Raw genomic sequence first — 24,026 nt, 5'->3', positions numbered from 1 at the left:
AAGTTAGGTTGTTTGGATGAATTCAAACCAAATTTGAATTTGAATTTCAAATTCAAACATCAAATGATTATCACATAATTCAAACTTGAGATAATTTAACAAACAAATATCATTAATCAAGAATATAAATAATACAACAATTTCATAAAGCTCAATAGAGAGAAACTTGAGCTTCAAATGACCTAAACTACATTGTGATCTTCATGAATTTCTTGATCAAAGATGATCTTGAGTTCATCTTGAGCATCTTCTTGATCCCTGCACACACACACACAAAACCAAACAAGGAATTAAGCCAAGTGGCAAAGCCACTTGGCAGGTTAGAAGAAAACTGGAATAGAGAGGATATGATCAAGCTGCCGAGCTGATCTCTCCACAGCACAAGTCCCAAGCTGGACTTGCGCACACACACAACCAGGCTGCACACAAGGCAGTGTGCATGTGTAACAACACACAAGACCAGAGTGAGTCACCACAAGCCGCAGGTAGTGCTATCGACCAACAGAGCAAAGCCTGGAGCATATAAAACTTGCCACAGTAAACCCTAGATCGTCCCATCGACAGAACTGCACTGGTAAGCCACCAAGAACACCAAGAACAGCTTGAACAGGAAGAACATCTTCACTATTCAACCTGCTCCATCACACCACTGAATTAAATCAAGCTTCACTAGCTCACCAGGAGGAGCAGGGCAAGCAAATCAACCAAAAGATCAACACAGAAGCAAACCCTCTACACCAACCCCAAATTCTAGGAGCTGGAGTGAGGTATACCAAGCATCATGAGCAAACCATGGTTTTGCTCATAATTTAGCATACTCATGCATCACAGAAGCAAAAAGGGTATGAAACCCTGGATGTCTCATCATTTGGTTGCTAAACCAATTGGTGCCACTAAGTACAACTAAGGCTAGAAGGAAATCAAACCAGGGAACACTGGTTGTGACAACACAGTGTCACAACCAGAGAAATCCAGCATGGATTTAATCCTATATAGCCACCCAGATTCACCAAGTACCTATTAGTCTAGCTAAACCATCAGACTGATAGGCAACATGTGCCTATCTTATTTATCAACACCAAAGTCACTGGTAATTCACCAAGTAATTATCCAGTGAGCACTTAATCATCAAAGAAAGCCAACACTAGTGGGAGCCACCCTAACAGCAAGCACTTACTGTCAGGGTTACCTCAACCACACCACCAATCCAAGAAGTTAAGCCTTACACATGCATCATTACCCAAGTGGGTTCAGAATGGGCTAGGGTTCCCAACCACTGTTGGCATCCCTCTAGCCCAAGCCAATCAATTGATATGATCATCACTGTATCCCAGCTCACATCATTTATCCATCAAACAAAGCAAGGTAATACAGATAAATGAATTATACAAGTAACCAAGTCACCAGAACCATGCACATGATCCAGAGGATCACTGCAAGCATCAGCTGATGCTTGAGCAAGCACCATCACTGATCTGTGCCACACACATACACAGAGATAAGTAACAGCAAGGCACAAGCAACAGGTAAGCAATCCAATGACCAGCTGTTGATGATCACATGATCATCAAAGCTTGCTATAGCATGCCAGTGTATGTTAGGGCATCACTGAGCAACAGAGCATGGACAGATAATTAAATGGCCACAGTTAACCAATAAATGCTTCACAGATAATCAAATGGATAACTTATAATTGTATCCAGAAGCACATCAAATACATGATGTACCACTGGATCATGATAAACAAGTAAAGCACTTAGTGCTCATCACTAAATCATACCAATAAGCCAACAGTAATACTCAGATGAGCATGCTCATGAATTTGAGCACAAGAACTAGCCACAGAAGCTCTGGCACTTGCAAAATTACAAGAATTGCATACTGCAATTAAGCCATTGAAGCATATATGAATACACATGAGTGTCAGGCAAGCATAGAAACAAGAACAGAGGCACAGGGAAGAATTTTAGCAAGTAAAGCAAGCTTTCACAGGCACATAACTTAGCAATCTTGCACAGCAGCACAAGCAGCACATCAGCATAAGCAACATAGCAGCACACGCAGCACAGCAGTAGCGCAACAGCAGTAAGCTCGGCCATGGAGAGTAGAGGAGCAGCATAAGCACTGGCATGGCCAGAGACGCTGTGGTCATGGCAAGCAGCGCACAGCAGTAAGAGCAGCTGCAGTGGCAGCAAGGCATGGCGGCATCTCCAACAGGAGGAGGGCCATGGCCAGAGCTACTGGAGGAAGAAGAAGAGCAAGCAAAATGAGAGAGAGGAGGGGATTGGAGGAGGTGTGTACCTGGAGCGAGCAGACGACTGGCGCAGCCATGGCGGCCATGGCGGCGCGCGCCGAGAGCACGGCGGCACCTGGCCAGGCCAGGCCAGGCTCCGTCTAGCGCCGCAGCGCCTGCACCACGGCGGCGAAAGCCACAGCGGCGCCATCACACCAGAGGCGCCGATGAGCACCGCACCATCGAGCAGACGAACACGACGGGGATCGGCGAAGGGGGCGGAAAGAACCAGATCGACGCCGATGATCTGGTGCGCCATCACGAGGCGGTGCAGATGCGCCCCATCTCACCGCCGGAGATGGCCGGAGGTGGCCGGAACAAAGCGACGACGGCGCAGGCGACCACCGCGTCGCGAGAGAGATTAGGGTTTCACGAGAGAGGAGAGGAGGAGCGCGTCTGAGTCCGACTGAGCCGGTTGGGGCGGCTCGGGTTTGACTCAACCCGTTGGGCCACCTGACAGGTGGGGCCCAAGGGTATTTTAGGCATTTCACAATTCATAAAAATGCAGAAACTTTGAAATTAAATAAGAAATGCTTAGAAGCTCTAAAAAAATAATTAAAAATATGAAAATGGATCAGCATAAAATTCTCTACCCAAATAAAATAGCAAAGAGAATTTTTGATGACAATTAAGAATAAGTCCTAATTTGATGATTTAAATAATAATTTAAATCACACATATTATTTTCAATAATGAAAATAAGTCCATTAATGCAATTGGACTTTAAAAACACCTTGACAACATTTCAAGGTTGTATTTACCCTAAAACAAGTATCTCCAAATCATTCTTAGTAATTACCTCTCACATAAAATAATAAGACATCGGAAAGGGGGGAACAAACCCTAAAAATGGAAAGCATGCATAATTGCTTCTTTAACCATTGCCCTTATCGGACAATGATGCTATTTTTCGAGACGAGAGGACAAGGGTCGGTCCACACCTTCCAACCGCAAAACTTTGCGGTGTTCGAGCAAGTTCATCACTTGCTCATGTCATTTGAGTATCTTTATCAAATTACTTGCAAAGTACTATGATTATCACTATTGCATAAAAACCAAAACCACTATTTTCATAACTATGAATATGACTATGTGGTGGGCAATGGAACCATGGATTGTGTTGATATGGTGGAGGTTCCATTGCAAGGGCTTATATCCATCTAGGATTAAACAACAAATGTCGCCAGTGATTCTTGTGCCGTAATACCCGTGTTAACCATAAGATCTGGAATGGGACGGACTAGTCAATCATATTTCCACCTCTTGTACATCAACGGATGCGCTTGCCGTAGCATTTGTATCTGGCGGAACAACCGGAGGGTGGGGATCCCACTCTAATTCCCCACGGTAAAGCATTGCTTGCCGTAGCAGTTGTGTCTTGCGGAACAACCGGAGGGTGGGGATCCCACTCTAATTCCCCACGGTAATGCGGTCTATGATGGGTTGCAGCTACCGGCGTAGGAGTGTATGGTAGAGCCCAGCACTCGTCGTCGTGGTCGGGGTCCACCACGAAATCTACGGGAATAATGGGACCGGCGTGGACCCGGGGGTCGGGGCATGCAACAAAGGGTGGGTGTGCGAGGTAGCGGAGGAATATGATTGACTATGACCTTATACCGGGCCTCACAACAAAGGAAGTGTGGACGGGAAAGCTGCCCGGTTGGCACCAAGGTTAAGATCTCTTATGGGTAAAGCAACACACCTCGCGAGTGTAAGAACGCGTGACCTGTCACTCCTCGTTCCGGGATAAGGAACTGCGAACGCGGCCGGAAAGGAGCTCCATGAAGTTCTAGTAAACCGATGAAGGCTGACGGACATAGCTCATTGGAATAAAAGCAATCTCTTGAAGAAATGTTTATCAAAACCTGCATTGGTATTAGACTTTCTGGTCTAGTATCGTAGCTAGTGCATTAAACACCTCTTATCTATAATGAACTTGTTGAGTACGCTCATACTCATACCACTCTTAAATCCCATGCTTAGATTGTCTGAATCGTCTGGAGGAGGACTACGACAACAATGAAGGAGCCGAGATCATCGGCTATGAAGAACTAGACCTCTCTGGAGGTATCGAAGGTGTAGACTACCTCATCGTCTACGGAACCGGGGAGGCTTCCGGAGGAGATTAAGCCTAGAAACATCCAGTAGTAGTAGTAGCCGAGCAGCCCGAACTCTTAGTATTTAGCTGCTCGAGAAGATAAATGTATAACTTAATGAGACTTCTATATTGTAAGCTAAGTTGGGTTCGCCTCGAACCCAGGAGTATTCCTCTTAGGACCCAAGAGGAGCTCCAAGACGATATGTGTATGATATTTGTAATAATAAATGAATGAGTTATGGACCTGCTATGTTCTGTTGTACTACTACGAGGGATGTAATATTTGCGGAATGGTACTTCGTGAATGTTATATCAACGGTCGGCATACTACAACATGCGGTGGTATGCGGGGTCACCACGGTTGGTATCGAGCAAAAGCTTTGACCTTAGGTTGGAACCTAGTAAATGGGACCAAACGTTAGGAGTCAAATAGGACTAGTAAAGAATTCTCTAAAAATATGGTGTATATTCAATTGAGAATACAACAATCATATCTTTTAGTGCGATAATTCTTTATTATCTCTATTATGATGCATTATTACTAATCTTATAATCTTTCTATTTCTATAGCCAACATGGCAAGTTCACGTCCCGGACGAAACGTGAAAGTGATGGATTCCACACTAAGTGAATACGAAGGAGGACTTGCAGATATTCTACGGGCCATGTTACTTGAATTTGGGTGTGATCCCCAGATCCAAGTGAAGAAATACATGTACTACGATGGTACTGTATTGGCCAAGTGTAGGGTAGGACTGCGACTTCCCGAATCTTTGGGAATGAGCGTAATATGCCAGCAGGTGAAGCCAGAACTATCAACACAGCCTACCATATAGCCGTTATGAGAGCCATAACAGACATTCGGGAGCATAAGACGAAAGAGCTTATGGGTTCCGAATTCACCCACATTCCTCATAATCAGGAGGAAGAGGATCCCATGCTTAACCACTACAAGTATGCAAAACGCAAACCAATAGCAGCTGCAAAATACATGGATAATAGCCGCAACTTAATATCATTGCTCTTTCAGTTGAATCATCATCTGACGGGAGCAATTGATACGATGCTAGAGGAGTTTACTGAACCCAAGGAGGAGACTAGGGGGAAAGAACCTATGGAGAATGTGGTGCACACACCAGTTTACTCAGCTGGTGATTACATTAGTATCGATCCTCTTGAGCGGGAAACTACACCCGTTACACCTGGGAACTATCTTGGTAGTTCCTATGGGGGATATGAGGGTGGAGAGGAATCCGGAAACAATCAGCGTTCCGAGACTCCTATCGAAAACTCCACGGGTTGGCGTTGGGGATCTGATACGGGAACTCATAGTACTTCAGTGTATTATGATGGGGAGATGAATGATGACGCCACAACCCAGAACCAGAGTCATCCCAGTAATGGAGGAGTTGATGGAGGGTATCTGACACAGGTTGAGTCGGGTACAAATGTTGGGAATACTTATGGTGGAGCTACAGGGGAGTATACCCGATGGGTGGACTATGATGCACTTAATGATCAGTTTGTGAACACTGATTTCTCCCTAGGATCATCATCGGATTCCGATTTCCAGCCGACGGGGAGACCTTATGTTCCAGGGTCTATCAGGAGGACGACACATTCGACTGGATGGAAGCCTGGGATGTACCGGGAGTGAAGATCGACTAGAGTCCACCAAGGAAGGCGGGACTACAATACACAAGTACCACGTGTATTGTAGTGTGTAATACTTGTAGAAATTTGTACATATACTATAATAAGTGAGTTTGCATACTCACATCGACTTGAGTATTGTAATAAGACCACTTAAGTATGTATATACAGGGTATATGTTTTGTATGATTTGGATTTGCTTCTTGATTTCCATTGCGTGACTAGTTACTGTGCACAAAGTTGAGCTCGGAAAACTTGCGCATGGAGTAATTATGAGTATCATCTTGTGTTGCAGAACTAGGGGGTTATGTCGGGAGCGTTAGGAGAGGAGACCGAAGCGCAGCGCATGGAGCGCGAAGCAAAGCAAAAGGAAGAGGCTGATGAAGCAGCCAGGAATCAGTTTCCACCACCACCACCCATGACACAACAGAATTTCGTCCAGTACATGCAATTGGTGGAGGAGAGGCAACGTATTACGTTGGAGCAGCAGAACAAATTCTTTCAAGAATTGCTGCAGCAGAACAGGGTGGAGAGACCCGAGAATCCGGGAGTCACCATAGCAGACTTCCAGAACACCAAGCCTATATCTTTCGCATACGCGCCCGAGCCGATGGACACGGAAGATTGGCTTATGGACACTGAGCGAAAGCTCAACACGGTTGGTTGCAATGACCAGGAGAAGGTCCGTTATGCTACACACTTATTGTGTGGACCCGCCGCATCATGGTGGGACAATATCGTAGCCGTTTATCCGGCTGGAAAAGTATTCACCTGGGAGGAATTTGCAAGGAAGTTCAGGGAATCCAATGTCCCTGAAAGTATTGTGGAACTGAAGCGTCGAGAATTTGAAAGTCTCGAGCAGAAGGACAAGGCAATCCTGACTTATGTCAGGGAATTCTCAAAACTGTCTCGGTATGCTGTTGAAGAAGTCAACACCGAGGACAAGAAAAAGAAGAGGTTTCTGAGGGGGTTAAGTCCCCAGTTCAAAGTACAGCTCCGTATGATGAGAGCAACATAGTTCCAGGAGTTGGTGGATGCAGCCATCACTCTGGAAGATGATTTTAAGCAACTGCAAGAGGAAAAGAGGAAAAATGCCAAGTTTGAGCCTAAGAGGTTTGTTAGTAACAAACCCAATACCAGCTTGAGTTTCAAGCCAAGATACAACAACAACAACAACAGCAACTACTACGGTAGTAGGAAGAACCAAGCATTCCAGACTGCAAATCAAATAGTTTGCAGAAGATGTGGATTCACAGGGCATTTTGCCAAGGATTGCAAGAAGCCAAAGATCATATGCTTTGGTTGTCGCCAGGAGGGGCACATGCTGAAGACTGCCCCAAGAGAAACACTGGAGGAGGTCAGTCTGGAGGAGGTGGAAGCCGAGGAGGAAACACCGGAGGGAACTGGAAGAGTAAGAAGCCCTTCGGCAAGCTGAACTGCACCAGTCTGGAGGAGGTGGTCAACTCCGATCAGGCGGTGATAGGTACGCTCCAGATACTCACTCATCCTGGCAAAGTACTTTTTGATACTGGTGCAACTACATCATTCATTTCTCAGCAATTCATCATCAAACATGGGATTAGTTGCACTAAGTTAGATACACCCATAACTATACTTTCCGCGGGGGGAACGATAGTAGTAACCCACACCAAACAAAAACAAGTCATCATGATCAATAAGTGCACGTTTGACGCGGACCTGTTCATTTTACCAATGAAGGACATTGATGTCATTCTTGGTATGAACTGGTTAGAAGCTAATGGAGCATTGATCGACTGTGTGAACAAGACGGTATCTTTGAAAAGCCCCGATGGAAGTAGAATGATTTATCAAGGAGACAAACATACACAGATTGAAGTTGAGCTACAGCTAAACAGCATGAAAGAGGTGAAGTTAGAGGATATACCTGTAGTGAATGAATTCCAGGATGTATTTCCTGCGGAATTACCAGGTATGCCACCAGATAGGGAGATAGAATTCACTATCGATCTTATTCCAGGAACAGCTCCGATTGCTAAAGCACCATATAAGATGGGGCCTAAGGAATTGAAAGAACTTAAGGAGCAATTGGATGACTTGGAACAGAAAGGATTTATACAAGAAAGTGTTTCACCATGGGGATCACCTATGATCTTCGTGGATAAAAGAGATGGAGGAAGAAGGATGTGTGGAGACTACAGGAATTTGAATAACGTCACAATCAAGAACAAGTATCCACTTCCAAGAATACAAGATCTATTCGATCAAGTTAGAGGCGCGGGAGTCTTTTCCAAAATTGATCTAAGATCCGGTTATCATCAGATAAAGATCAAGAAGGAAGACGTTCCGAAAACTGCCTTTGTTTCAAGGTATGGACATCATGAATACCTTGTAGTGCCTTTTGGATTAACCAATGCCCCAGCAATTTTCATGAATCTCATGAATAAGATTTTCATGCCATATCTAGACAAGTTTGTCATCGTCTTCATTGATGATATCTTGATCTATTCCAAAGACAAAGCCGAACATGCTGAACATCTGAGGTTAGTGTTGCAAACACTAAGGGAACATCAACTTTATGCCAAGTTTAGCAAGTGTGAATTTTGGCTGGATCAAGTGGAATTTCTTGGTCATGTCATCAGCAAAGATGGAATCGCTGTTAACCCGAGCAAGGTAGCAGCAGTTCTAGAATGGGAAGCTCCCAAGACTGTCAAGGAAATCCGAGGATTCCTAGGAATGGCAGGATATTATCGGAGATTCATTGAAGGATTCTCCAAGATAGCGAGGACCCATGACGAAGCTGTTAAGAAAGAACACACCATTCGTGTGGTCAGAGGAGTGTGAGAAGAGTTTTCAAACTCTGAAGGAGAAACTCACCACGGCACCGGTGTTAGCAGTTCCGGAAGTTGGCAAGGATTACACCGTGTACTGTGATGCATCCAAGCACGGATTGGGTTGCGTACTCATGCAAGATCGGAAGGTAATATCCTATGGATCGAGGCAACTCAAACCTCATGAAGTGAACTACCCAACACATGATTTGGAGTTAGCAGCAGTTGTATTTGCACTCAAAACTTGGAGACATTTTCTCTATGGAGCCAAGTGTGAGCTCTATACAGATCATAAGAGTCTCAAATACTTCTTTACTCAGAAGGAACTCAACATGAGGCAGAAAAGATGGCTAGAATTAATCAAGGATTATGATTTGACCATCAATTACACTCCAGGAAAGGCCAATGTTGTAGCAGATGCCTTGAGTAGGAAGAGCACCGGAGGAGTGGAACAATAAATATCACCGGAGTTGAGGAAGGAAATAAGTCAAGCCCAAATACAACTTTGGGAGAAAGAAGCTCATGAAGGACTATCGGCTTTGCAAGTAGCCGATGAGCTAAATGTTAACCTGAAGAATGAGATAATGATGGGTCAGCTGGACTATCCATTCATTGTGGAAGAGATGAGAAGAATAAATGAAGGAAGACCATCAAAATTTCACCGCGGAGAATCGGGATCATTATGGTTCCAGAAGAGAATTTGTGTTCCGGATATTGCTGAAATCAAGGAAGTAATACTCCGGGAAGCCCATCAAACACCATACTCCATTCATCCGGAAGTACAAAGATGTACATGGACCTAAAGGAGCTATTCTGGTGGAACAACATGAAGAGAGAGATAGCACAATATGTGGCGGAATGCCATACCTGCCAAAGGGTGAAGGCTGAACACCAGAGTCCAGCGGGAAAGTTACAACCTTTACCCATTCCAGAATGGAAATGGGAGGAGATAGGAATGGATTTCATCACCGGACTACCCATGACTAATAAAAAGAAGGACATGATATGGGTAATCGTGGACCGGTTGACTAAAAGTGCACACTTCTTAGCGGTAAACCAGCAGGATAAAGGAGAGAAATTCATCGATCTTTACATCAAAGAGATCGTGAGTAAACATGGAGTATCCAAGAAGATCGTATCGGATCGAGGATCCGTGTTCACGTCGGCATTTTGGAAGCAACTACACGAAGCTTTAGGATCCAAGTTGGATTATAGTACCGCCTATCATCCTCAGACAGGTGGACAAACTGAGAGAACCAACCAGATCTTAGAGGATATGCTTAGGGCTTGTGCCCTAGATTTCGGAGGATCTTGTGAGGAGCACTTACCACTAGCAGAGTTTTCATACAATAACAGCTATCAAAGCAGCATCAAGATGGCACCGTTCGAAACTCTGTATGGAAGGAAGTGTAGATCACCGATATGTTGGTATGAAGCCGGAGCAAGCAAAGAGTTCAATCCTGATTATGTCAAGGAAAAGCAACAAATAATTGACATTATAAGGGATAGGCTCAAGATAGCCCAGAGCCGACAGAAGAGTTATGCCGATCAAAAGAGGAGAACATGGGAGCCACGAGTTGGAGACATGGTATACCTTAAGGTGAGCCCGATGAAAGGACTTCAGAGATTTGGAGTAAAAGGAAAGCTAAGCCCTAGGTACATCGGACCTTTCAAGATTCTAAGTCAAAACCGAGGGTTAGCCTTTGAATTGGAGCTACCGGGAAGGTTATCCTAGGTTCACAACGTATTCCACGTGTCGCAACTCAGAAAATGTTTGAAGACCCCAGATGAACCAGTATCATATGAAGAGCTCGAGTTACAACCAGATTTGACATACATCGAGAAGCCAGCGAAGATTCTCGAGGAGAACTAGAAACAACTCAGAAATCGAGCGATAAAGTATTGCAAGATACAATGGAAGCATCATCCCGAGAGGGAAGCCACCTGGGAAAAGGAGGAAGACCTGAGGAAAACATACCCCGAACTCTTCAGGTATTACAACCACAACTTCGGGACGAAGTTTTCTTTAAGGGGAAAGGCTGTAATGTCCCAGGTTTAGAGACGATCGAGGGGTAGATTTTAGGAAGGGATGTGCACTGCATTGTAATTTACGGGGAAATTTTGCGCTTTTAAAACAAAACTGCATCAAAGGGGGACAGGTTTCTCTCTCGACATCCTACAGGGTTAGGGTTTCGAGAGTGCGATGAACTTGTTCCTACTTGTCTAGATTAGGGTTTTGAGAAAAGAGAAGTGAAATTGCATTGAAATCATTAGTTGAATGATTGAATTACAAGTTAGGTTGTTTGGATGAATTCAAACCAAATTTGAATTTGAATTTCAAATTCAAACATCAAATGATTATCACATAATTCAAACTTGAGATAATTTAACAAACAAATATCATTAATCAAGAATATAAATAATACAACAATTTCATAAAGCTCAATAGAGAGAAACTTGAGCTTTATTGATAATCACACACATAATACATTGTCTTTACAATATCCAGAATTGAATTATTGAATTACAACACATTACAAGAATTGAAGAAATAGAAAATGTAAAAGGAAAATTTCAAGTTATTCAAATGACCTAAACTACATTGTGATCTTCATGAATTTCTTGATCAAAGATGATCTTGAGTTCATCTTGAGCATCTTCTTGATCCCTGCACACACACACACACAAAACCAAACAAGGAATTAAGCCAAGTGGCAAAGCCACTTGGCAGGTTAGAAGAAAACTGGAATAGAGAGGATATGATCAAGCTGCCGAGCTGATCTCTCCACAGCACAAGTCCCAAGCTAGACTTGCACACACACACAACCAGGCTGCACACAAGGCAGTGTGCACGTGTAACAACACACAAGACCAGAGTGAGTCACCACAAGCCGCAGGTAGTGCTGTCGACCAACAGAGCAAAGCCTGAAGCATATAAAACTTGCCACAGTAAACCCTAGATCATCCCATCGATAGAACTGCACTGGTAAGCCACCAAGAACACCAAGAACACCAAGAACAGCTTGAACAGGAAGAACAGCTTCACTGTTCAACCTGCTCCATCACACCACTGAATTAAATCAAGCTTCACTAGCTCACCAGGAGGAGCAGGGCAAGCAAATCAACCAAAAGATCAACACAGAAGCAAACCCTCTACACCAACCCCAAATTCTAGGAGCTGGAGTGAGGTATACCAAGCATCATGAGCAAACCATGGTTTTGCTCATAATTTAGCATACTCTTGCATCACAGAAGCAAAAAGGGTATGAAACCCTGGATGTCTCATCATTTGGTTGCTAAACCAATTGGTGCCAGCAAGTACAACTAAGGCTAGAAGGAAATCAAACCAGGGAACACTGGTTGTGACAACACAGTGTCACAACCAGAGAAATCCAGCATGGATTTAATCCTATATAGCCACCCAGATTCACCAAGCACCTATTAGTCTAGCTAAACCATCAGACTGATAGGCAACATGTGCCTATCTTATTTATCAACACCAAAGTCACTAGTAATTCACCAAGTAATTATCCAGTGAGCACTTAATCATCAAAGAAAGCCAACACTAGTGGGAGCCACCCTAACAGCAAGCACTTACTGTCAGGGTTACCTCAACCACACCACCAATCCAAGCAGTTAAGCCTTACACATGCATCATTACCCAAGTGGGTTCAGAATGGGCTAGGGTTCCCAACCACTGTTGGCATCCCTCTAGCCCAAGCCAATCAATTGATATGATCATCACTGTATCCCAGCTCACATCATTTATCCATCAAACAAAGCAAGGTAATACAGATAAATGAATTATACAAGTAACCAAGTCACCAGAACCATGCACATGATCCAGAGGATCACTGCAAGCATCAGCTAATGCTTGAGCAAGCACCAGCACTGATCTGTGCCACACACATACACAGAGATAAGTAACAGCAAGGCACAGACAACAGGTAAGCAATCCAATGACCAGCTGTTGATGATCACATGATCATCAAAGCTTGCTATAGCATGCCAGTGTATGTTAGGGCATCACTGAGCAACAGAGCATGGACAGATAATTAAATGGCCACAGTTAACCAACAAATGCTTCACAGATAATCAAATGGATAACTTATAATTGTATCCAGAAGCACATCAAATACATGATGTACCACTGGATCATGATAAACAAGTAAAGCACTTAGTGCTCATCACTAAATCATACCAATAAGCCAACAGTAATACTCAGATGAGCATGCTCATGAATTTGAGTACAAGAACTAGCCACAGAAGCTCTGGCACTTGCAAAATTACAAGAATTGCATACTGCAATTAAGCCATTGAAGCATATATGAATACACATGAGTGTCAGGCAAGCATAGAAACAAGAACAGAGGCACAGGGAAGAATTTTAGCAAGTAAAGCAAGCTTTCACAGGCACATAACTTAGCAATCTAGCACAGCAGCACAAGCAGCACATCAGCATAAGCAACATAGCAGTACACGCAGCACAGCAGTAGCGCAGTAGCAGTAAGCTCGGCCATGGAGAGTAGAGCAGCAGCATAAGCACTGGCATGGCCACAGACGCTGTGGTCATGGCAAGCAGCGCACAGCAGTAAGAGCAGCTGCAGTGGCAGCAAGGCATGGCGGCATCTCCAACAGGAGGAGGGCCATGGCCAGAGCTACTGGAGGAAGAAGAAGAGCAAGCAAAATGAGAGAGAGGAGGGGATTGGAGGAGGTGTGTACCTGGAGCGAGCAGACGACTGGCGCAGCCATGGCGGCCACGGCGGCGCGCGCGGAGCACGGCGGCACTGGCCAGAGCCAGGCCAGGCTCCGTCTAGCGCCGCAGCGCCTGCACCACGGCGGCGAAAGCCACAGCGGCGCCATCACACCAGAGGCGCCGATGAGCACCGCACCATCGAGCAGACGAACACGACGGGGATCGGCGAAGGGGGCGGCAAGAACCAGATCGACGCCGATGATCTGGTGCGCCATCACGAGGCGGTGCAGATGCGCCCCATCTCACCGCCGGAGATGGCCGGAGGTGGCCGGAACAAAGCGGCGACGGCGCAGGCGACCACCGCGTCGCGAGAGAGATTAGGGTTTCACGAGAGAGGAGAGGAGGAGCGCGTGCGAGTCTGACCGAGCCGGTTGGGGCGGCTCGGGTTTGACTCAACCCGTTGGGCCACCTGACAGGTGGGGCCCAAGGGTATTTTAGGCATTTCACAATTCATAAAAATGCAGAAACTTTGAAATTAAATAAGAAATGCTTAGAAGCTCTAAAAAAATAATTAAAAATATGAAAATGGATTAGCATAAAATTCTCTACCCAAATAAAATAGCAAAGAGAATTTTTGAAGACAATTAAGAATATGTCCTAATTTGATGATTTAAATAATAATTTAAATCACACATATTATTTTAAATAATGAAAATAAGTCCATTAATGCAATTGGACTTTAAAAACACCTTGACAACATTTCAAGGTTGTATTTACCCTAAAACAAGTATCTCCAAATCATTCTTAGTAATTACCTCTCACATAAAATAATAAGACATCGGAAAGGGGGGAACAAACCCTAAAAATGGAAAGCATGCATAATTGCTTCTTTAACCATTGCCCTTATCGGACAATGATGCTATTTTTCAGAGACAGAGGACAAGGGTCAGTCCACACCTTCCAAGCTGCAAAACTTTGCGGTGTTCGAGCAAGTTCATCACTTGCTCATGTCATTTGAGTATCTTTATCAAATTACTTGCAAAGTACTATGATTATCACTATTGCATAAAAACCAAAATCACTATTTTCATAACTATGAATATGACTATGTGGTGGGTAATGGAACCATGGATTGTGTTGATATGGTGGAGGTTCCATTGCAAGGGTTTATATCCATCTAGGATTAAACAACAAATGTCGCCAGATGATTCTTGTGCCGTAATACCCGTGTTAACCATAAGATCCGGAATGGGACGGACTAGTCAATCGTATTTCCACCTCTTGTACATCAACGGATGCGCTTGCCGTGAGCAGTTGTATCTGGCGGAACAACCGGAGGGTGGGGATCCCACTCTAATTCCCCACGGTAAAGCATTGCTTGCCGTAGCAGTTGTGTCTTGCGGAACAACCGGAGGGTGGGGATCCCACTCTAATTCCCCACGGTAATGCGGTCTATGATGGGTTGCGGCTACCGGCGTAGGAGTGTATGGTAGAGCCCGAAGACACGTCGTCGTGGTCGGGGTCCACCCTGAAATCTACGGGAATAATGGGACCGGCGTGGACCCAGGGTCGGGGCATGCAACAAAGGGTGGGTGTACGAGGTAGCGGAGGAATATGATTGACTATGACCTTATACCGGGCCTCACACCAAAGGAAGTGTGGACGGGAAAGCTCCCCGGTTGGCACCAAGGTTAAGATCTCTTATGGGTAAAGCAACACACCTCTGCAGAGTGTAAAGAACTGTGACTGTCACTCCCTGTTCCGGGATAAGGAACTGCGAACGCGGCCGGAAAGGAGCTCCATGAAGTTCTAGTAAACCGGTGAAGGCTGACGGACATAGGTCTTTGGAATAAAAGCAATCTCTTGAAGAAATGTTTATCAAAACCTGCATTGGTATTAGACTTTCTGGTCTAGTATCGTAGCTAGTGCATTAAACACCTCTTATCTATAATGAACTTGTTGAGTACGCTCATACTCATACCACTCTTAAATCATATGCTTAGATTGTCTGAATCGTCTGAAGGAGGACTACGACAACAATGAAGGAGCCGAGATCATCGGCTATGAAGAACCAGACCTCTCTGGAGGTATCGAAGGCGTAGACTACCTCATCGTCTACGGAACCGGGGAGGCTTCCGGAGGAGATTAAGCCTAGAAACATCCAGTAGTAGTAGTAGCCGAGCAGCCCAAACTCTTAGTATTTAGCTGCTCGAGAAGATAAATGTATTACTTAATGAGACTTCTATATTGTAAGCTAAGTTGGGTTTGCCTCGAACCCAGGAGTATTCCTCTTAGGACCCAAGAGGAGCTCCAAAACGATATGTGTATGATATTTGTAATAATAAATGAATGAGTTATGGACCTGCTATGTTCTGTTGTACTACTCTGAGGGATGTAATATTTGCGGAATGGTACTTCGTGAATGTTATATCAACGACTGGCATACTACAACATGCAGTGGTATGCAGGGTCACCACATATCTATTGAGGGAATCATGATTACTTGTTAATAGTTGTTAGCGGAGACATCGGTGGGTTAGTTGCTCGTTTTATGACGGCTCACTTGTGTTTCCATGAAACCTAGGATCCCATGTTCTTGTTATCTGTTCCGAGACTGAGCGCTCTAACCACACGTGGGTATGTTTCTGGGTCTCCCCTCGACCACTGTCGGAATCTACAGCTTTGTCCAGTGGCCACAACTAGTTTGCAATGTGTAAGGGTATTTTACCCTTATCCATTATTTTGGTAACAATGACACCGTGCTAGAGTATTTGACCTAATACGTTTATAAAGATTATCTCAGGTATTAGGCAATGAGGCATAAATGGTGTATCAAAGGAACAAGAAGGCTAAAGGAGACCCCCCACTTCAATAACAATCGAAAAGGGGTCTACAGAAGAAATCCGGTCGGTCACCCGGTTGGACCGGGCCACAGACCGGACGGTCCGGCGCACGGTCCGGTCGACCGGGCGCCAACCGGGCGTCAACCGGGCTGCAAGTCGACGCTGGAAGAATCCGGTTGCCGCCCGGTCAGCCGGGCTACAGACCGGCGAGTCCGGCGCACGGTCCGGTCGACCGGGCGCCAACCGGGCGCCAACCGGAGGAGCCCCTGGACGAAGAAAACGAGGATCTGGCCCAGCATCCGGTCGCAACCGGCTGGTCCGGTCACTGGTCCGGTCCGACCGGATTCCAGACCGGACAGTCCGGTCACTGGTCCGGTTGACCGGGTTTGACGAGAAGAAAGCTGAGGTGGCAAGTGACCAACGGCCATATTTCGAAGTACACTATAAATAGGCCTTCTCCTACCTCAGAACACTTAGGCAATACACTACAAGCTGTTCTTGAGCTCTCTCTCTCTCTCTTACTCCATTATTAGAAACACCAAAAGCCTCCGATCTCCCTCCTCCTCCACCCAAACTCAAATCCCTCCGGGGAATCACTAGGAGGACCCGATCTACTGTTCTACCAAGCCAAATCTTATTCACCCTTGTATTCATCGAGAAGCTTGCTTCCTAGGGTTCCTTGGAAACCCTAGGTGGGCAAGAGGAGTCCGGAAGCATCCGGGCTGTGGATTTGCTCCGGGCAAGATTGCGAAGGTTTGGAGGCTACCTCAAAGTCTACCACAAGTGAGTGAGCTATTCCTTCGTGGGATAGGCTCCGGAGAATAGGGCGAGCCTTCGTGGCGTGGGGAATCCTTCGTGGGACCTCCACCCCTCCAAACGTGACGTACCTTGTTGCAAAGCAAGGGAACACGGGAATACATCCTCGTCTCCGCGTGCTATCGGTTATCTCTAACCGAACTCCTTACTTGTGATTTAACCGCTCGAGAGAGCCTTTGTGCTCGAGATAGTTGTATCTTCATATAGGTTGCTTCACCTAGTTTGCATTAGGCTCACCTTTATATTCCGCAAAGCCTAATATTGCAAAGAAAGAATTAAAATCTGTAGAAACCTATTCACCCGCCTTAAGAGTGAGATGGATAAACTATTCGAGGGTCTAGATGAAAACTCTAACCTTTCGGTTAAAGAGATGAAATCTAGGTTCTTGGCATATGATGCCGAGAAGAAGAAAAAGGAGGATGAGCTACAAAGCCAAATGGCAGAGATGTCTGGTGATGCGTGTGGTTGACACGTCCGTTGGGAACCCCAAGAGGAAGGTGTGATGCGCACAGCGGCAAGTTTCCCTCAGTAAGAAACCAAGGTTTAATCGAACCAGTAGGAGTCAAGAAGCACGTTGAAGGTTGATGGCGGCGGGATGTAGTGCGGCGCAACACCAGAGATTCCGGTGCCAACGTGGAACCTGCACAACACAACCAAAGTACTTTGCCCCAACGAAACAGTGAGGTTGTCAATCTCACCGGCTTGCTGTAACAAAGGATTAACCGTATTGTGTGGAAGATGATTGTTTGCAGAAAACAGTGAGAACAGTATTGCGATGAGATTGTATTTCGAGTATAGAGAATTGGACCGGGGTCCACAGTTCACTAGAGGTGTCTCTCCCATAAGATAAACGAGCATGTTGGGTGAACAAATTACAGTTGGGCAATTGACAAATAAAGAGGGCATGACCATGCACATACATATTATGATGAGTATAGTGAGATTTAATTGGGCATTACGACAAAGTACATAGACCGCTATCCGAGCATGCATCTATGCCTAAAAAGTCCACCTTCGAGGTTATCATCCGAACCCCTCCGGTATTAAGTTGCTAACAACGGACAATTGCATTAAGTATTGCGCGTAATGTAATCGGTGACTATATCCTCGAACATAGCACCAATGTTTTATCCCTAGTGGCAACAAGCACATCCATAATCTTAGAGATTTCGTCACTTCCCAGATTCACGGAGACATGAACCCACTATCGAGCATAAATACTCCCTCTTGGAGTTACTAGCATCTACTTGGCCAGAGCATCTACTAGTAACGGAGAGCATGCAAGATCATAAACAACACATAGATATAAATTGATAATCAACATAACAAGTATTCTCTATTCATCGGATCCCAATAAACGCAACATATAGAATTACAGATAGATGATCTTGATCATGTTAGGCAGCTCACAAGATCCGACAATTAAGCACAATGGGGAGAAGACAACCATCTAGCTACTGCTATGGACCCATAGTCCAGGGGTAGACGACTCACACATCACTCCGGAGGCGACCATGGCGGCGTAGAGTCCTCCGGGAGATGATTCCCCTCTCCGGCGAGGGTGCCGGAGGCGATCTCCCGAATCCCCCGAGATGGGATTGGCGGCGGCGGCGTCTGCGGAAGGTTTTCCGTATCGTGGCTCTCGGTGCGGGGGTTTCGCAACGGAGGCTTTAAGTAGGCGGAAGGGCAGGTCAGGATGGGGCACGAGGGGCCCACACCATAGGGCCGCGCGGCCAGGGGCCAGGCCGCGCCGCCCTAGGGTTTGGCTGCCTCGTGGCCCCACTTCGTCTCCTCTTCGGTCTTCTGGAAGCTTCGTGGCAAAATAGGACCCTGGGCGTTGATTTCGTCCAATTCCGAGAATATTTCGTTACTAGGATTTCTGAAACCAAAAACAGCGAAAACAGACAAGCGGCACTTCGGCATCTTGTTAATAGGTTAGTTCCGTAAAATGCACGAATATGACATAAAGTGTGCATAAAACATGTAGATAACATCAATAATGTGGCATGGAACATAAGAAATTATCGATACGTTGGAGACGTATCAGCATCCCCAAGCTTAGTTACTGCTCGCCCGAGCGAGTAAAACGATAACAAAGATAATTTACTGGAGTGACATGCCATCATAACCTTGATCATACTATTTGTAAAGCATATGTAGTGAATGCAGCGATCAAAACAATGTATATGACATGAGTAAACAAGTGAATCATATAGCAAAGACTTTTCATGAATAGTACTTCAAGACAAGCATCAATAAGTCTTGCATAAGAGTTAACTCATAAAGCAATAATTCATAGTAAAAGCATTGAAGCAACAAAAAGGAAGATTAAGTTTCAGCGGTTGCTTTCAACTCATAACATGTATATCTCATGGATATTGTCAACATAGAGTAATATAATAAGTGCAATATGCAAGTATGTAGGAATCAATGCACAGTTCACACAAGTGTTTGCTTCTTGAGGTGGAGAGAAATAGGTGAACTGACTCAACAATGAAAGTAAAAGAATGGTCCTCCATAGAGGAAAAGCATCGATTGCTATATTTGTGCTAGAGCTTTGATTTTGAAAACATGAAACAATTTTGTCAACGGTAGTAATAAAGCATATGTATCATGTAAATTATATCTTACAAGTTGCAAGCCTCATGCATAGTATACTAATAGTGCCCGCACCTTGTCCTAATTAGCTTGGACTACCGGATCATCACAATGCACATGTTTTAAGCAAGTGTCACAAAGGGGTACCTCTATGCCGCCTGTACAAAGGTCTAAGGAGAAAGCTCGCATTGGATTTCTCGCTATTGATTATTCTCAACTTAGACATCCATACCGGGACAACATAGACAACAGATAATGGACTCCTCTTTTATGCATAAGCATGTAACAACAATTAATAATTTTCTCATATGAGATTGAGGATGTTGTCCAAAACTGAAACTTCCACCATGGATCATGGCTTTAGTTAGCGGCCCAATGTTCTTCTCTAACAATATGCATGCTTAACCATATGGTGGTAGATCGCTCTTACTTCAGACAAGACGAACATGCATAGCAACTCACATGAAATTCAACAAAGAGTAGTTGATGGCGTCCCCAGTGAACATGGTTATCGCTCAACAAGCAACTTAATAAGAGATAAAGTGCATAAGTACATATTCAATACCACAATAGTTTTTAAGCTATTTGTCCCATGAGCTATATATTGCAAAGGTGAATGATGGAATTTTAAAGGTAGCACTCAAGCAATTTACTTTGGAATGGCGGAAAATACCATGTAGTAGGTAGGTATGGTGGACACAAATGGCATACTGGTTGGCTCAAGTATTTTGGATGCATGAGAGGTAATCCCTCTCGATACAAGGTTTAGGCTAGCAAGGCTTATTTGAAACAAACACAAGGATGAAGCGGTGCAGCAAAACTCACATAAAAGACATATTGTAAACATTATAAGAATCTACACCGTCTTCCTTGTTGTTCAAACTCAACACTAGAAATTATCTAGACCTTAGAGAGACCAAATATGCAAACCAAATTTTAGCATGCTCTATGTATTTCTTCATTAATGGGTGCAAAGTATATGATGCAAGAGCTTAAACATGAGCACAACAATTGCCAAGTATCACATTACCCAAGACATTTATAGCAATTACTACATGTATCATTTTCCAACCATATAACAATTTAACGAAGAAGAAACTTCGCCGTGAATACTATGAGTAGAAACTAAGGACATACTTGTCCATATGCTACAGCGGAGCGTGTCTCTCTCCCACAAGGTGAATGCTAGGATCCATTTTATTCAAACAAAACAAAACACAAAAACAAACCGACGCTCCAAGCAAAGCACATAAGATGTGATGGAATAAAAATATAGTTTCAGGGGAGGAACCTGATAGTGTTGTCGATGAAGAAGGGGATGCCTTGGGCATCCCCAAGCTTAGACGCTTGAGTCTTCTTAGAATATGCAGGGGTGAACCACCGGGGCATCCCCAAGCTTAGAGCTTTCACTCTCCTTGATCATGTTGCATCATACTCCTCTCTTGATCCTTGAAAACTTCCTCCACACCAAACTTAGAACAACTCATTAGAGGGTTAGCGACAATAAAAATTAACATGTTCAGAGGTGACATAATCATTCTTAACACTTCTGGACATTGCATAAAGCTACTGGACATTAATGGATCAAAGAAATTCATCCAACATAGCAAAAGAGGCAATGCGAAATAAAAGGCAGAATCTGTCAAAACAGAACAGTTCGTATTGATGAATTTTATCGAGGCACCAGACTTGCTCAAATGAAAATGCTCAAATTGAATGAAAGTTGCGTACATATCTGAGGATCACTCACGTAAATTGGCATAATTTTCTGAGTTACCTACAGAGAAAACAGCCCAGATTCGTGACAGCAAAGAAATCTGTTTCTGCGCAGTAATCCAAATCTAGTATGAACTTTGCTTGATGCGTGTGGTTGACACGTCCGTTGGGAACCCCAAGAGGAAGGTGTGATGCGCACAGCGGCAAGTTTCCCTCAGTAAGAAACCAAGGTTTAATCGAACCAGTAGGAGTCAAGAAGCACGTTGAAGGTTGATGGCGGCGGGATGTAGTGCGGCGCAACACCGGAGATTCCGGTGCCAACGTGGAACCTGCACAACACAACCAAAGTACTTTGCCCCAACGAAACGAGTGAGGTTGTCAATCTCACCGGCTTGCTGTAACAAAGGATTAACCGTATTGTGTGGAAGATGATTGTTTGCGAGAAAACAATAGAACAGATATTGCGAGTAGATTGTATTTCAAGTATAGAGAATTGGACCGGGGTCCACAGTTCACTAGAGGTGTCTCTCCCATAAGATAAACGAGCATGTTGGGTGAACAAATTACAGTTGGGCAATTGACAAATAAAGAGGGCATGACCATGCACATACATATTATGATGAGTATAGTGAGATTTAATTGGGCATTACGACAAAGTACATAGACCGCTATCCAGCATGCATCTATGCCTAAAAAGTCCACCTTCGAGTTATCATCCGAACCCCCTCCGGTATTAAGTTGCTAACAACGGACAATTGCATTAAGTATTGCGCGTAATGTAATCAGTGACTATATCCTCGAACATAGCACCAATGTTTTATCCCTAGTGGCAACAAGCACATCCATAATCTTAGAGATTTTCGTCACTTCCCAGATTCACGGAGACATGAACCCACTATCGAGCATAAATACTCCCTCTTGGAGTTACTAGCATCTACTTGGCTAGAGCATCTACTAGTAACGGAGAGCATGCAAGATCATAAACAACACATAGATATAAATTGATAATCAACATAACAAGTATTCTCTATTCATCGGATCCCAACAAACGCAACATATAGAATTACAGATAGATGATCTTGATCATGTTAGGCAGCTCACAAGATCCGACAATTAAGCACAATGGGGAGAAGACAACCATCTAGCTACTGCTATGGACCCATAGTCCAGGGGTAGACTACTCACACATCACTCCGGAGGCGACCATGGCGGCGTAGAGTCCTCCGGGAGATGATTCCCCTCTCCGGCAGGGTGCCGGAGGCGATCTCCTGAATCCCCCGAGATGGGATTGGCGGCGGCGGCGTCTCTGGAAGGTTTTCCGTATCGTGGCTCTCGGTACTGGGGGTTTCGCAACGGAGGCTTTAAGTAGGCGGAAGGGCAGGTCAGGAGGCGGCACGAGGGGCCCACACCATAGGGCCGCGCGGCCAGGGGCCAGGCCGTGCCGCCCTAGGGTTTGGCTGCCTCGTGGCCCCACTTCGTCTCCTCTTCGGTCTTCTAGAAGCTTCGTGGCAAAATAGGACCCTGGGCGTTGATTTCGTCCAATTCCGAGAATATTTCGTTACTAGGATTTCGAAACCAAAAACAGCGAAAACAACGAAGCGGCACTTCGGCATCTTGTTAATAGGTTAGTTCCAGAAAATGCACGAATATGACATAAAGTGTGCATAAAACATGTAGATAACATCAATAATGTGGCATGGAACATAAGAAATTATCGATACGTTGGAGACGTATCATCTGCCATGCTTAAGAACTTGACTAGTGGGCCTCCTAGTACGGCTTCGGCCTCACTAGGGAGCTATCGCGAAGTCAACCATGACTATCCCAAAAACACTTCACCCATGCCTCATATAAACCATAGTGGGAATGTTCCCCATTTTGATGGAACTCACTTTCCTTTTTGGAAATCTTCTATGGAATCTCATATTCGCAGCTGCAGAGTGTGGAGTTGTGGGAGATCATTGTTCATGGATACCGGGAGCCACAAGATCCCATTCGGTTGACCTCCACCGAATTCTACAACCGTCAACTCAACGCCTCCGCACGTGACAAGATTAGGAGTGGCATCAACCGCAAGCTCCTTGATCAAGTCAATGACATAGAGTCCGCTAAAGAGTTGTGGGATCGAATCGTAGTACTCCAAGAGGGAACCGATTTGATCCAATCCGCTCTTTATGAGACCGCAAAGCAAGAGGCTCATCAATTCATGATTTGAGAAGGAGAGTCCGTGGCCGATGCTTATGCAAGACTTGGTGCTCTTAGAGTAAGGGTCAAGGGACTTGGTGTTGAGAAGTACAATGACGGCTTCGAGATGAATGAAGCATTCATAAAGTCCAAGGTCATTGCTATGATTGCCGTCAAACAAGAAGACACTAACCTTGCACTCAACTTGCAAATCATGACCAAGAGTGCCGACCTCAACTCTGATGATCTAGTCTCCTATGTGGCAGCCAATGAAAACATGGCCAAAGCGGGAAAGAGGCTCATGGCAATGAACCGTGTT

This window comes from Lolium rigidum, chromosome 4 (assembly GCF_022539505.1).
Source record: "Lolium rigidum isolate FL_2022 chromosome 4, APGP_CSIRO_Lrig_0.1, whole genome shotgun sequence".
NCBI lineage: Eukaryota > Viridiplantae > Streptophyta > Magnoliopsida > Poales > Poaceae > Lolium > Lolium rigidum.
This window is presented reverse-complemented; position numbering follows the sequence as displayed.